Source organism: Panulirus ornatus, chromosome 42, assembly GCF_036320965.1.
Source record: "Panulirus ornatus isolate Po-2019 chromosome 42, ASM3632096v1, whole genome shotgun sequence".
Classification (NCBI taxonomy): domain Eukaryota; kingdom Metazoa; phylum Arthropoda; class Malacostraca; order Decapoda; family Palinuridae; genus Panulirus; species Panulirus ornatus.
This window is the reverse complement of record NC_092265.1, coordinates 1,983,708-1,996,110: the sequence shown is the minus strand read 5'-3', so window position 1 is coordinate 1,996,110 and position 12,403 is coordinate 1,983,708. Positions and strand designations below refer to the sequence as shown.

General features: G+C 49.3%; 1 protein-coding gene across 1 annotated transcript in view; it reads left to right on the top strand.

The window, feature by feature from the left end:
- Positions 1 to 12,403, top strand: part of LOC139762000 (A disintegrin and metalloproteinase with thrombospondin motifs like) — a 181,672-nt gene that overhangs the window by 122,295 nt on the left and 46,974 nt on the right. The window lies entirely within an intron of this gene.

Genomic DNA, 12,403 nt, shown 5'->3' with positions numbered 1-12,403 from the left:
CTAGGGTCATTATTGGCTGTAATGTGCGAGGGAATGTGACGCTGCATCCCTAAGGTCATCACCACAGGCCGTGTTGTGTGAGAGGGCCTCACCCTGAATCCTTACTAGTGGTGTTGGTCGTTACGTCGTGCCAGAGAGAGCGAAGTTATAGCGTTACATAGCGTTACTCTGTGTTATGTTATCAGTGGTCGTAGTGTGATTAACCTCAGCGTCACACAGCGGTGACGAATGTTACGTCACCGCCATTACACCAGCGGTGGTAGCGTAACCAACTTAAGCGTCACAGTGTAACAGTGCTGGGTGTTACGTTATCGACGCTCTGTATAACTAGTGGGTGGAGTGTGACCAACCTCAGCGTCACACAGCGGTAACGGGCGTTATATTACCGACGTTCTGTGTGCGGTGTTACGTCACCGTTGGCAGCAACAAGACCCGACCTTCGATTTTTTCCCCCAGCCCATGTCCCAGTGGCTCTCTGGGGGATAGTCACACACCCCCAGCCCGTGTCCCTGTGGCTCTCTGCGGGATAGTCACACACCCCCAGCCCATGTCCCAGTGGCTCTCTGCGGGATAGTCACACACCCCCAGCCCGCGTCCCTGTGGCTCTCTTGGGGGACGGATGGTCGGCATACGGTGTGCGTGGCGTGGGCCGTCAGGTCCACCGCTCGGGGACTTGGCACCAGCAAAGACGGGTGACTGTCTGTGTGTCTCCGTGAGTACCCGCTCAGTTCTTCCAGGCCTGGAGTACAGGTCGAGGAATCTGGTCATCCACGCTTGTCGACCAGTGATCGCGCCTGGTCCTGCGAGTCACATCACCATACGTCACAGTCCACAAGGTGTGGTGCAGAGTGAGGAGCCAGGCTGCTGATGGTCATACCAGGGCCGTCGTCAGACTGGTGGATCATGGCAGGGAATCGGTAGCGTCTTGGTTACAAGGTCGGTGTATGTTGAGAGATTATGTAACGTTTTCCTGTCAAACTACAGCTTATCCAACTAGACACTTTTCCCCAAAACATAAGAACAGAGATTAAATTGATTTTTAGATGTGTAAACAAAAGATCTAATTCTCTGTTTTCAGCTGGTAAAAACAAATAGCTAACCTGGATCCTTTTTCTTTTTTTCTTAACTCAGGGAGGAACTGTCCTTGAAAAGCCCCACAGAATTTCACTTTTGTTTATTTTGGGATAAATTCCATTGCCTTGCGGTTACCGTCTGGTGTCCTTCGTCTTCGCTGGATGACTGATTCGTTTGATTTTTCTCTTTCTTCTTTATCAATGTTTTCGGCTGGAGAACACGCATGTGCATTGACTTCCGTTTTCTCATATGGCCATACTACAACAGTGTTAAGGAAGCTGCTTCTGGAAATGGGGTCGAGATCTGGAGAGATGATGATGATCTGTGGTCGGCACCAGGAGCTGCCAGAGGCCGGCCTTAGCCTTGCTGTCTGATGGCGTCCTCCCACCGCGGACACCACCGCAGTGTTATGATGGTCCACAAGGCTGTGACCCGCGGCCGTAGCGGCTCTAGCGCCTCCTGCAGGAGACTAGGAAGTGGAAGAAAGGGTTTGGGGAATGAAGGAGAGTTGGTGAGAAGGACAAGAAAAGAAATGGAAGAATTTGAGGGAGAAGAAGAACGAAGAACGATGAAAGTGCGTGCATGGGGAGGAGAACAAGAGCTCATGAATGAAGGACGAGCAGAGTGTGTAGCCAAGGGGGTGTGGTCAGCCCTCAGCTGGGCGGAGTGTCAGTGGTCGAGGTATCAGCCGAGAGCAGCATTGTGTAGCGTCTTGCTATCATCACACACATGAAAAAAAAAAAAAACATTATAACCAGAAGCTACGACGGCAGACCGGAGCGAGAGCCACCCGTCACCAGGAGGCGGTGAAGGACGCAGCCCCCGGTCCCCACGACCAATAAATCTCGAGTCGTCATCGTCATCGTTATCGATGGCCTTCCAGTCTTTCGATTCTGGATTTTTCATTCAAATGTCCACCTTATTGCTCGAGAGTATCTTCCACATATGGTCATTCCAGTTTTCCAGTCTTAAGTTTTTGTTCAGTGCTATGAATGACCTTCCAGTTACTGTCTGTCTAGACTCAAGTTTTCAGTTTGGGACTTTTGCTTTCAGTAATCTTCCAGTTTACTCTCCTTCCAGTCTTCCAGTTCCGAGCCTGGAACAAAACGGTTTCTCCCGTTAGCACGAATAATGCCCCTCGCTATGTCCTTCTGGTCGTAATAGTTTCACGCACGCTGCATGAGCTAGCGACACACCGTGAAGAATTCAGATTGAACTAGATTCTCTTTTTTACGTCCGACTGTAGTATTATTCAAGGAGTTGTAGGTCTTCTATCACACACTCTTGTCTCTGGTGCAGGCGTGGTGACTCACAGATAACATTCTGAGAGTTAGAATGCGTCTGATTTAACTTTAGAGGAGCAAAAGATGATTGTATTTGTTGACTTGTCCTTGGAGGATTCAGAAAATGTACCAGAGGTTAAGTACTCATACACACACACACACACACACACACACACACACACACACACACACACAAGTCCTCCATACATCAGGGGGATCCAGGGAGGGGCGCGGCGTCGGACACGTGAGGCAAGAGCAGCGACAGTGTCTTTTTTGCTGACTGATGTCTGCTGAGGGGAAGCCCCTTAGTTTAATTTCCCTTTTTACCCACAGGAGAATCATGGAACAAAAAAGTCAGTCATAGATCATATTCATAAGCAATGTGAAGGTGCTGGTTATAGTTAGTGTGTGGTGTCATAGTCATCTCAGAGTAGGTTCTTACCTGCCAAGAAGATTAAAGGACTCTCTCTCTCTCTCTCTCTCTCTCTCTCTCTCTCTCTCTCTCTCTCTCTCTCTCTCTCTCTCTCTCTCTCTCTCTCTCTCTCTCTCTCTCTCTCTGCGCATGGACTCTGGTGTACGTATGAAGGTCGGGTCTCGCTAAGACAAAAAAAAATGGAGCGTCGCTCATTCACCTAATGATGGTAACAGACCTACCTCCTACACGGGGACAGGGTCGTGTGTGTGCTGGACGATATGAGTTCAAGGTTCCACACTGCGGTTGTGGAAGGAAAGACGCACACATCGAAGTGGCGCCGCAGCCCTCGAGCTGCCATCACTACACACACACAGGAGACGTAGTGTGTGTGTGTGTGTGTGTGTGTGTGTGTGTGTGTGTGTGTGTGTGTGTGTGTGTGTGGCGTGTCGGGTGCTGCGTGACCTGGCCACACAGTGAGGGGGGGCCAGTAATCAGCCAGTCCTCGAGAGCTTCATCGTCAGGAGACGTCGTTGGGAGAGTCAGAGGATCAGGAGATGAACCTGAGCTCCGTCTGTCACCTCACACACCGACACCCGCTACAGTGAACCCTTCTCAATATCATTAATCAGGTCATGAACTATGCAGTTATCAGTTAACTGCAGTTCATTACCGGTGAAGTGATCATCCAAGAAGTTACAGTCTGTGCTACAACTGTATGTCATCACTTATCATAAATAAACAGAAAAAAAGACACTGTTCTGTGCCTGTGATCGGGGCACAGACGGGAGACCAGCAGTGATGATTCAGAGCTCAGCATACACAAGAGTCAGCTGGTCTAGCTCTCTCAGCTCACTAAGTGCAGCTCACTCTCTGTCGTTGATCCGGACGTTGTCATTCACATTGTATCTTATCAAACTACACCATATACAGCCACGGCTCACAGACGTACATCACGTGTATATGTAGTTTAGAACCGTGCTCTAGACTCGAGACCACATTAATAACTATATGTGGTACCGACTCCAGTATCTTGACAAAGAAAATATAGAATGTGTTTCAAGAAGCCTCTTATTCTCTCGATATAGATATTCAATACATCCGATCAAACAGCCAGGGAATACAAAATATATCCGACCATATTCCACCACACACTATGACATCATTGTGCTACAACACAGGCTAAGGAAGTATCTTCATCTACATGGCCCGGTGGGTGACACAGTAGGTGTACTGGCGGAGCTGGTAGACTGAGAGACTTTGCTCCACCAAAGACGTTATGACATTAGAAGGAACGCACTGGGTAAGTGGGTCGCAAAAACTGGTTGGACCAGACGTGTTAACTTCCAGGGAGGGGCCGTCCAGCCGTCCAGCCCTGGCCACCACTCCCAGTCCAGCAGTCATCGGTTGTAGTGCCCATCGGCAGCGGCGCTGCACGCTTCCTGGCGGATTGGCCAACAACAGTATTTCAAACTTCACAACACAGTGGAAATCACGGAGGATTTTTTTTCCAGGCACGGACTGAGCAGCCAGTGTTACGGACCATTGCCTCTAACCCGGGGACGCTCACGGCTGGGGTTCTTGGTGTACTTGGATCTTGTGTGGACTCGTGGTGAGGTTGTTCAGAAGAGGATGTTTTCTGAACATTTGAGGTTTGAAGTCGGCTGTGGCGAGCTTGTCTACCGCCGATCAGTTTAAGACGCACTGAGGAAGGAGAGAAACACTCAGAACATTTTGGGATCTGTGAATATCTCGACGGTTTTTTTTTTTTCTTTTACACTCTGTCCCTTCCGGGTCATGCTAGCAACCTCTCTCCCTCAAGTGGCTGCTACTTGTGCTACTACTACTCCACTCTCTCTCTCTCTCTTTCTATCACCGCACCGTCCCCGCCCACAATGTCCCCGCCCACACCATATATACCTACACCAAACCCACCCACACCATCAACACTGTTCTTCCCAAACTTACCCAACTTTGCCCAGCTTTCCCCGTCCTCCTCAGCCCTTACCAGCCCCTCCCTGCTCCTGCTCTCCTCCGCCGTACTAGGAACTGTTGGGTGCTGGGGGGGCTGGCAAAGCCCACGTCCAGCCTGGCCCAAGGACCGTCCACAGTCTTACGGACCACTCACGACGGCGCTATAAAACAGGCACCACCACTGACCATGCCCCACCCTCACCCCAAGACATCTCTCGACGAGGTCGCTCAGCGCCTCATGATTCCTGCAGGATGTTCTCGTGGGAGGTACTCACAAGAGACACACACAGAATGTTCTCACTGGAGGCCCTCCCCCCGTGTGCACAAAGTGACGGTAAAGAAAACATTAGAAAGATTTTTTCCTGTCTAATGGACAGTTTAGGAGATATCCTCACACTGACCCAGAGATCGGTATACCTCTGGAAGTTAGCGAGGTCCTTAGGTCCTCTGGCAACGCTCACATCCTTAACGATGTATCCTCAGCAGCATCGACACAATACCTTCAGGAAGTAGTAGAAGGCGACGGTGAAGAAAACATCTGCAACAAGACACTTCCTTTCTTGTGCCCTTCGTGGTGGGTGGATCCTGGCCAGGAGGTTTTTACCATAAGTGAAGGTTACAGAAAAAAAGATTGCGCGATGCATTCCTTGGCCCTGTCATGAATAGATCGCTTCCCTGATGAGGGTACTGGCCTTCTCAAACCTCTAATGCATTGGGAATCATTAACATGTAAGGCATTAAGAGGAATGGTTTTTGTCTATTGTATATGTGGTAGATCTGGGAATGTTGCTGTGTTGTGAATCATGTTTTGCACTTGTGAGGTGAGTGCATGGCCTTGGTGCGGCCCATCACACACACACACACACACACACACACACACACACACAGGTAAGGTGTGAGCGTCTACCGTGACTTGTGTATTGTTGTGCAGCCACGGAGGCTGGTATGACACTGGAGCTCTTGAGGTTGTGTAGTTCTTTCCACTGTTGTTGTTGTTCTTATTACTGCCGTTGCTACTGCTGTTGTTGCTGGTAGTGCACCATACTGACGCCACGGCCTCTGACCACTCTTTCTGCCACAGAAAAATATTACCTGGTCTTTACCACTTAGTTAACTAGTCCTGACCACCTGTTTACCTGGTCCGAGATACCTGCTTAATTGGTCTTGATCACCTAGTTGCCTAGTCCTAACTACCTGGTTACCTGGTCCTGACCACCTGGTTACTTGGTCCTAACCACCTGTTTACCTGTTGCTGACCACCTGGTTACCTGGTCCTAATCACCTTTTTACCTGGTCCTGACTACCTAGTTACCCGGTCCTGACCACCTGGCTACCTGTGTGTTATCATGTATCGTGTATTGTTTACACATACGCAGACCATTCATCAGCACGGGCCAAGCCGGGGTCGGACCCGTATGGGTTCGAATCCTGGGCGCGGCAGTCGGCCTCACACCCAATCTAGGTTTTCATCTACCCCTCGGGGCTGGTCGATGAATGGGTACCTGGCCAAGGCTGATGTGTGTGTGTGTGTGTGTATGTGTGTGTGTGTGTGTGTGTGTGTGTGTGTGTGTGTCTGTGTGTGTGTGTGTGTGTGTGTGTGTGTGTGTCTGTGTAAGTACACTGGAGTACAAACATGGTACATATATACAAGGTTAAGAGACAGGGTACCACTAGTGTAAAACTCTCTCCCGTAACACACACGTAGTAATGGAACACACACACACACACACACACACACACACACACACACACACACACATAGTAGAAAGTGGCGATATGAAAGTGAGAGAGCGAGCATCATTGTTTATGGCCTATAGATACGAAGATGGTCCTTGTGTGGGGGGGGGGGGTTACTTTCCGCATGTCATCTTCACTTTTTCTTAGCCTCGGCAACGGTGGAGTTGGTGGTGCCATCTTCATCACTGTCACAGTAACCCTCACCTTCACTAACTCTGGTCACGCTCCCTCTGCCTCTCTCCCACCCTCTCACTGTCACCACCACTGCCTCTCTCCCACCGTCACCACCACTTCATCTCTCTCTCTCTCTCTCTCTCTCTCTCTCTCTCTCTCTCTCTCTCTCTCTCTCTCTCTCTCTCTCTCTCTCTCTCTCTCTCTCTCTCTCACACACACATTCCCACCACTATTACCTCTCTCTCTCTCTCTCTCTCCCACTATCACCACCACTGCCCTTCTCTATCCCAGTCTCACCACCCACTCCCTGCCATTCCTACACCCTCACCCTTCCCCCTCGCCACCAGACAACATCCTCACACTTGAGTTAACGAAACATTTATCATGATCCTCTGCCTCTCGTGCCGGATGGTGTACAGGTCCTACGGGTCTCTCCCGCCAAGGAAGACCATGGCTGGGTCTCCAGAGGGCCCATCTCTCCTCACCTTGTCCTCCAGTTCTCCGTGTCATAAGGTCTTCTCGCAACATCATTCCCCTCTAAGATAACTCTTCCTGTCTTGTGAGTTATCTAACGACTTTGTGGCGACTCGCACGTCCGCGGAATAATTCAACACTTGGTTATCATTGGTTATCAAGTTTTCGGATTCATTTCTTCACCTTCTAATCAAATCGTAAATACATTTTATTCATATGAATCGGTTTATGATTCTAAGGCAATCAAAAAAGATGTTGGAATAAATGTTTGTCTCAGCCTAGCCAGAGACACTCCCTAGCCTTATCCTAGCCAGAGGCACTCACTAGCCTTACCTTAGCCAGAGGCACTCACTATCCTTATCCTAGCCAGAGGCACTCACGAGACACAGGCACTCACAAGCCTTACCATAGCTAGAGGTACTCACAAGTAATATCCTAACCAGAAGGACTCACTAGTATGACAATAAATCTATTGTCCTCTGACCCCCTTGGACGGGTCGCCTCTGTCTACCCTTCCCTGTCACTACTTTAATGACCTGTCTCTTTACTTCCTCATTTGCGTTGTCTAATGAGGCAATAAAATGAAGAATTAATGATGTTTGTGTGTGTGTGTGTGTGTGTGTGTGTGTGTGTGTGTGTGTGTGTGTGTTTGAGGAAGGTCCTGAAGCGTGATGTGTTTCCTGAAGGGCATCTCGACTCTGTGGGTATGTCAGAACTTTACTTTTTCTTTCTTTTTCTCTTTTTATCTTGGAGCCACAGCCCACAAGGTGGTCATCGCCCGTCTTTCATTCGTTCGAGGTGTTTTGTATGTGTCCGAGTTAGTCATACTATCAAGACATACGCCTTTGAGTAAATGCCAAGTTCAGCTGTACATCTGGGAGTAAAATGAGACGGAACGAGTCAATTCCGCATGAGTCTATTTATGGATATACATCTGAGGGTGGGGGATGGGGGGGGGGGGAGGCTGACGGTCCATTAGGGATGACGTGTGATGGGGTGTACATGACCTTATCTTGCGGAGTTGACACTGGCTGACACCTCCGTCTTCTTCCTGACCCGGGCTGACTTCCCCGTCACGTGCGCCACCATTCCTGGTGATATCCAGGTTGTCACTGGTAGAGTGTGTTGTGACACCCAGCTCTCCTGACTTCCCTTATGACATCCACCCCGTCAGGTTCACTGGCTTCCTCTACGGCGCCCCAGACAAGACTTACGTCAAGGTTTTCCACACCAGAGGACCTCCCAGTTACTCTCCCAGGCTGGTCCCTCGCCGCCCTGACGTACTGTGAAGACCAGTGACATTGTGTCAGACGCGCACTGACTACACGACCTGGAGGTTTAACGTTGTCACAGTTGCCATGGAGTGTACGTCAGGCCCAGTGAGAATGATGACACCATTTAAAGAATCCTGGTTTCCGGTAATTGTCTGGCTGAAGGAGGAACCCTCAGCCCCTCAGGGGAACGGCGAGTGATCTAACGGAGAGGAAGCTGGAGAAGGAGTTACTTTCAGCCGTCGGCAAAATATTAGTTACAAAAAAATAGACATTTTGATTACCCTGAAGCCATAATGTAATTACCCCATTCATTTTCGCTCGCCTTCCGTATGGCGATATGTTCTCTCCAACATACACGACTGGACGAGGCCCTGCCAGCAACAGTCACATATCATGAGGGATCAGCACACTTGACCCAGATATGGCTAGTTCTGCACAGGACGTCGATATATAGATAACAGATGTTTCTGAACAACAGGCAAATTAGAAACTCTCTCTCTCTCTCTCTCTCTCTCTCTCTCTCTCTCTCTCTCTCTCTCTCTCTCTCTCTCTCTCTCTCTCTCTCTCTCTCTCTCTCTCTCTCTCTCTCTCTCTCTCTCTCTCTCTCTCTCTCTCTCTCTCTCTCTCTCTCTCTCTCTCTCTCTCTCTCTCTCTCTCCTACATAATTCCCAGGTGAGGACTAACAACGTGAGCACAGGGAAACTACCACCAGGATGTGGGCGTTGTGGTCCTCGCGAGGAGGTTGGTCTGTGGGAGGTTACCGTAATGCTGAGGGGAGGGGTTATGGTCATGTATGGAGTGGGTGTTATCATGATGCTAGGGAGGGGTTATGTTCAGGGGGTTTGTGCTGGGGATGCTGGCAGGTGAGGGTGACTGGGGAGGATGCTGGTGTGTGTCAACAGGTGAGGGTGACTGGGGAGGAGGTTGGTGGGTACCGGCAGATGTAGGGGGACCCTCAAGGACGACACCCACGATTAACCCTTCAACTTGATATTGTCTGAGTTCTGTGTACAGCGCCGCCAAAGCCTGGCGTCTCTACCCACACATTGTATTATGTAATGTATACCTGGTCACTCATGAGATTATGTGTTTGTGTAGTTTACACCTTGGACAGGACGTGGATCATACACCACCTCCCTAACATACAAGACTAATGCTGCGTCTGCATACATGCTCTTAATCAATTTTGATTCTCTGTCGTACTTTTAACCCAGATTCCCAATGGCTCAGTTTACTTAGGTTCGTATATGGTTTATGTGTCCAGAAACGTGCCAACAGGGAAGGTTGTAGGTGAAAAAGGTGGAAGTATTGCCTTTAAAAACGTTGCATTTCACGGGTGTGTGATGGCCATGTGGGTGTGTGATGGTCCTGCTTTTGAACAGAGTAACTTCCCTGTAACAAGGCAGTCTTGCCTTGACCTATGGGTTGGGTGCACCAGGATTTAGCTATATCGTTACAGTGGTTCCAGAAAACAATATTCCTTTTTTTCTTCTTGTCAATTAACACGAAAATCCAAAATGGCCTCGAAAGTTCTTAAACCAGTCAGCTTCCTATTGATATTTGTCGCTGGTTTACGTCATACGTACTCGTACAGCAAGACTACAGCTGGATGGGTCACGTGGGTGAGGAATACGGTTGTACAGGACACTGGAAGGTGGATCAACGCCCTACGCACCTGCACTGTACTACACTGTACTACACTGTACTGCACTGTACCTTTATTAGACTGTTCTTAAGGTTACATTCTTCTTGCCCCTCGTCAGCCCACGTTACTCTTCCTGCTCGCCAGTTCTTGGTGAGTTAACGAGCTCTACACATCCTCAACTCTGTCTAAAACTCCACACCGCCTGACGTATACTCACTTGAGACATCTCTCATATAACATACCACAAACTACGTCATGACCAAGATGTAATAGCCATGCTTTAGCGACGCTGATCACTCGCTCCCTAGTTGTCCAAAGGCCATTTCTCGTTGACGTATTTCCCCTTTTATCCCTTCTTCCCTCCTCCTCCTCTTCTTTCCCCTTCCCTCCCCTGGGTATGACGCAGCCCCGCAGGGAAGGAACTCCACCTCCTCCCCCCAGAGGATTGTTGCTTCAAAGGTCACCTCGCCAGAGACGGTCGGCATGCTGTTCGGAGCGCTGCGTGCGACTGGTCGTGCGTAAGACGATGATTCAGACGTAAGGAGGGAGAAAAAGAAGTCGCCAGCCCCAAGGATAAGTTACCAGCGAGGAAGGTAACACAGATAAGAACGAAAAATAGTCAGAAATTAGAAAGATAACAGAAGATAAAACCCAATAAAAATGACGAATTGAAAATGCAATGAACCTCGCAGTTAGAAAACCGAATTTACAGACACCACAGTTCGAATCCCAATTCCTATCAGCGGGCAGATGCTAGAATCTAGTAATAGTGAGGCGCTGGTGTCTGGTGAGTCCCGACACAGGTGGGTCAGTGATGGAGGAGATGGGTCGAGGTTGGAGTAACCCTTTGTTTACACGACGAATGTTGATGATGAAGCATCAGGCGGAAGCTGTGGAGTGGAAGAAGGGCGGCCACACCACTTGTTCCTCTGACGTGGTCTGAAGGGAGCTTATGGCATAGAAGGGCGTAGGTGTAATGTGCCGTGGCACTGCAGGGAGTCTCTCTCTCTCTCTCTCTCTCTCTCTCTCTCTCTCTCTCTCTCTCTCTCTCTCTCTCTCTCTCTCTCTCTCTCTCTCTCTCTCTCTCTCTCAGGTGCAGTAGTTGTCGAGAATAAATCGGAAGAGTAAACATGGATGGGTGACGGAGGGACAACGTGAAAGAATATAGAAAACGGAGACAACAGGCAGTTATGACGACCTACCCTGACACGAGCAGCCAAACGTCACGGAACATTGGAAACATATGATGATAGTGTGAGAGGGATGAGTGGGAAGACGGAGAGGGATGAGTGGGAAGACGGAGAGGGATGAGTGGGAAGACGGAGAGGGATGAGTTGGAAGACGGAGAGGGATAAGTGGGAAGACAGGGTAGCTAAGGGAGGTTTACAGTGTATGAGAGAGGGATGAGAAGACGAGATACAAGGTAACCATTAAATACTGGGACACACAACAGCTCAGGATGCAAAGCCGTTCATCCCATTATACTGAAAGGTTTAACGACCCTTGTGGATACTGACATGAGACTATAATCCTATATTGTGCTGCAGTGGCTGGCGTTGCTGACCATTATGTATTCACGGGCCCGCCTGGGGTTGAGAACATAAGTTCGAATCTTCGTTGCGGATATTAGTCCACTGTCAATCTAGCCGTTCATCTATTATTCGGGGTTGGTCGGGAAAAGTTAGGTGGCCGGACCCGGACCACAGACGGAATTTTGTTAATATTTCTTCGTTAGTGAGTCGTTGTCGCAGCAGGGGAGCGACACCGAGGGTCCTAGTGTGCAGGGGAAGGGAGTATGACTTTTCACCCTATAGGTCTTAGTATGAAGGTGAGGGAAGTGTGGCGTTCACGCTCACACACACACTTCGTTGAGCCTTGAAGGTAGCAACGAGGCGAGGCGGCACCCGCTCACCTGCACACACGCACGCGCCCCTCACGCACACGCAGCCACATGCACGCGCTCACACGTACCCGCATGCACGCACGCACATACACACAGGCAGACACTGTCACTCAAAGCATAGACACCTTCACTATGGCAGACAACCGCAACACAACAGAGAAAGTTTAAGTGATGGCGGCCCCACGAGTGTAGGACTCCCTCCCCACGTACTGTATATGTAGGTTTTTACATGTAGGTTATTATGTACACACACACACACACACACACACACACACACAAACACACACACACATACATACATACATACATATACACACACATAGTGAACATGTGTCTCAAGTTAGATAGGGAGGGAGAAAATGTTCATAGCGACGAGAAAATGCAGGAGTCTACATTAAAATTACGAAAATAAAGAGATGGGTCTATGCTAGTATAGGAATCTCCCTTTGTATG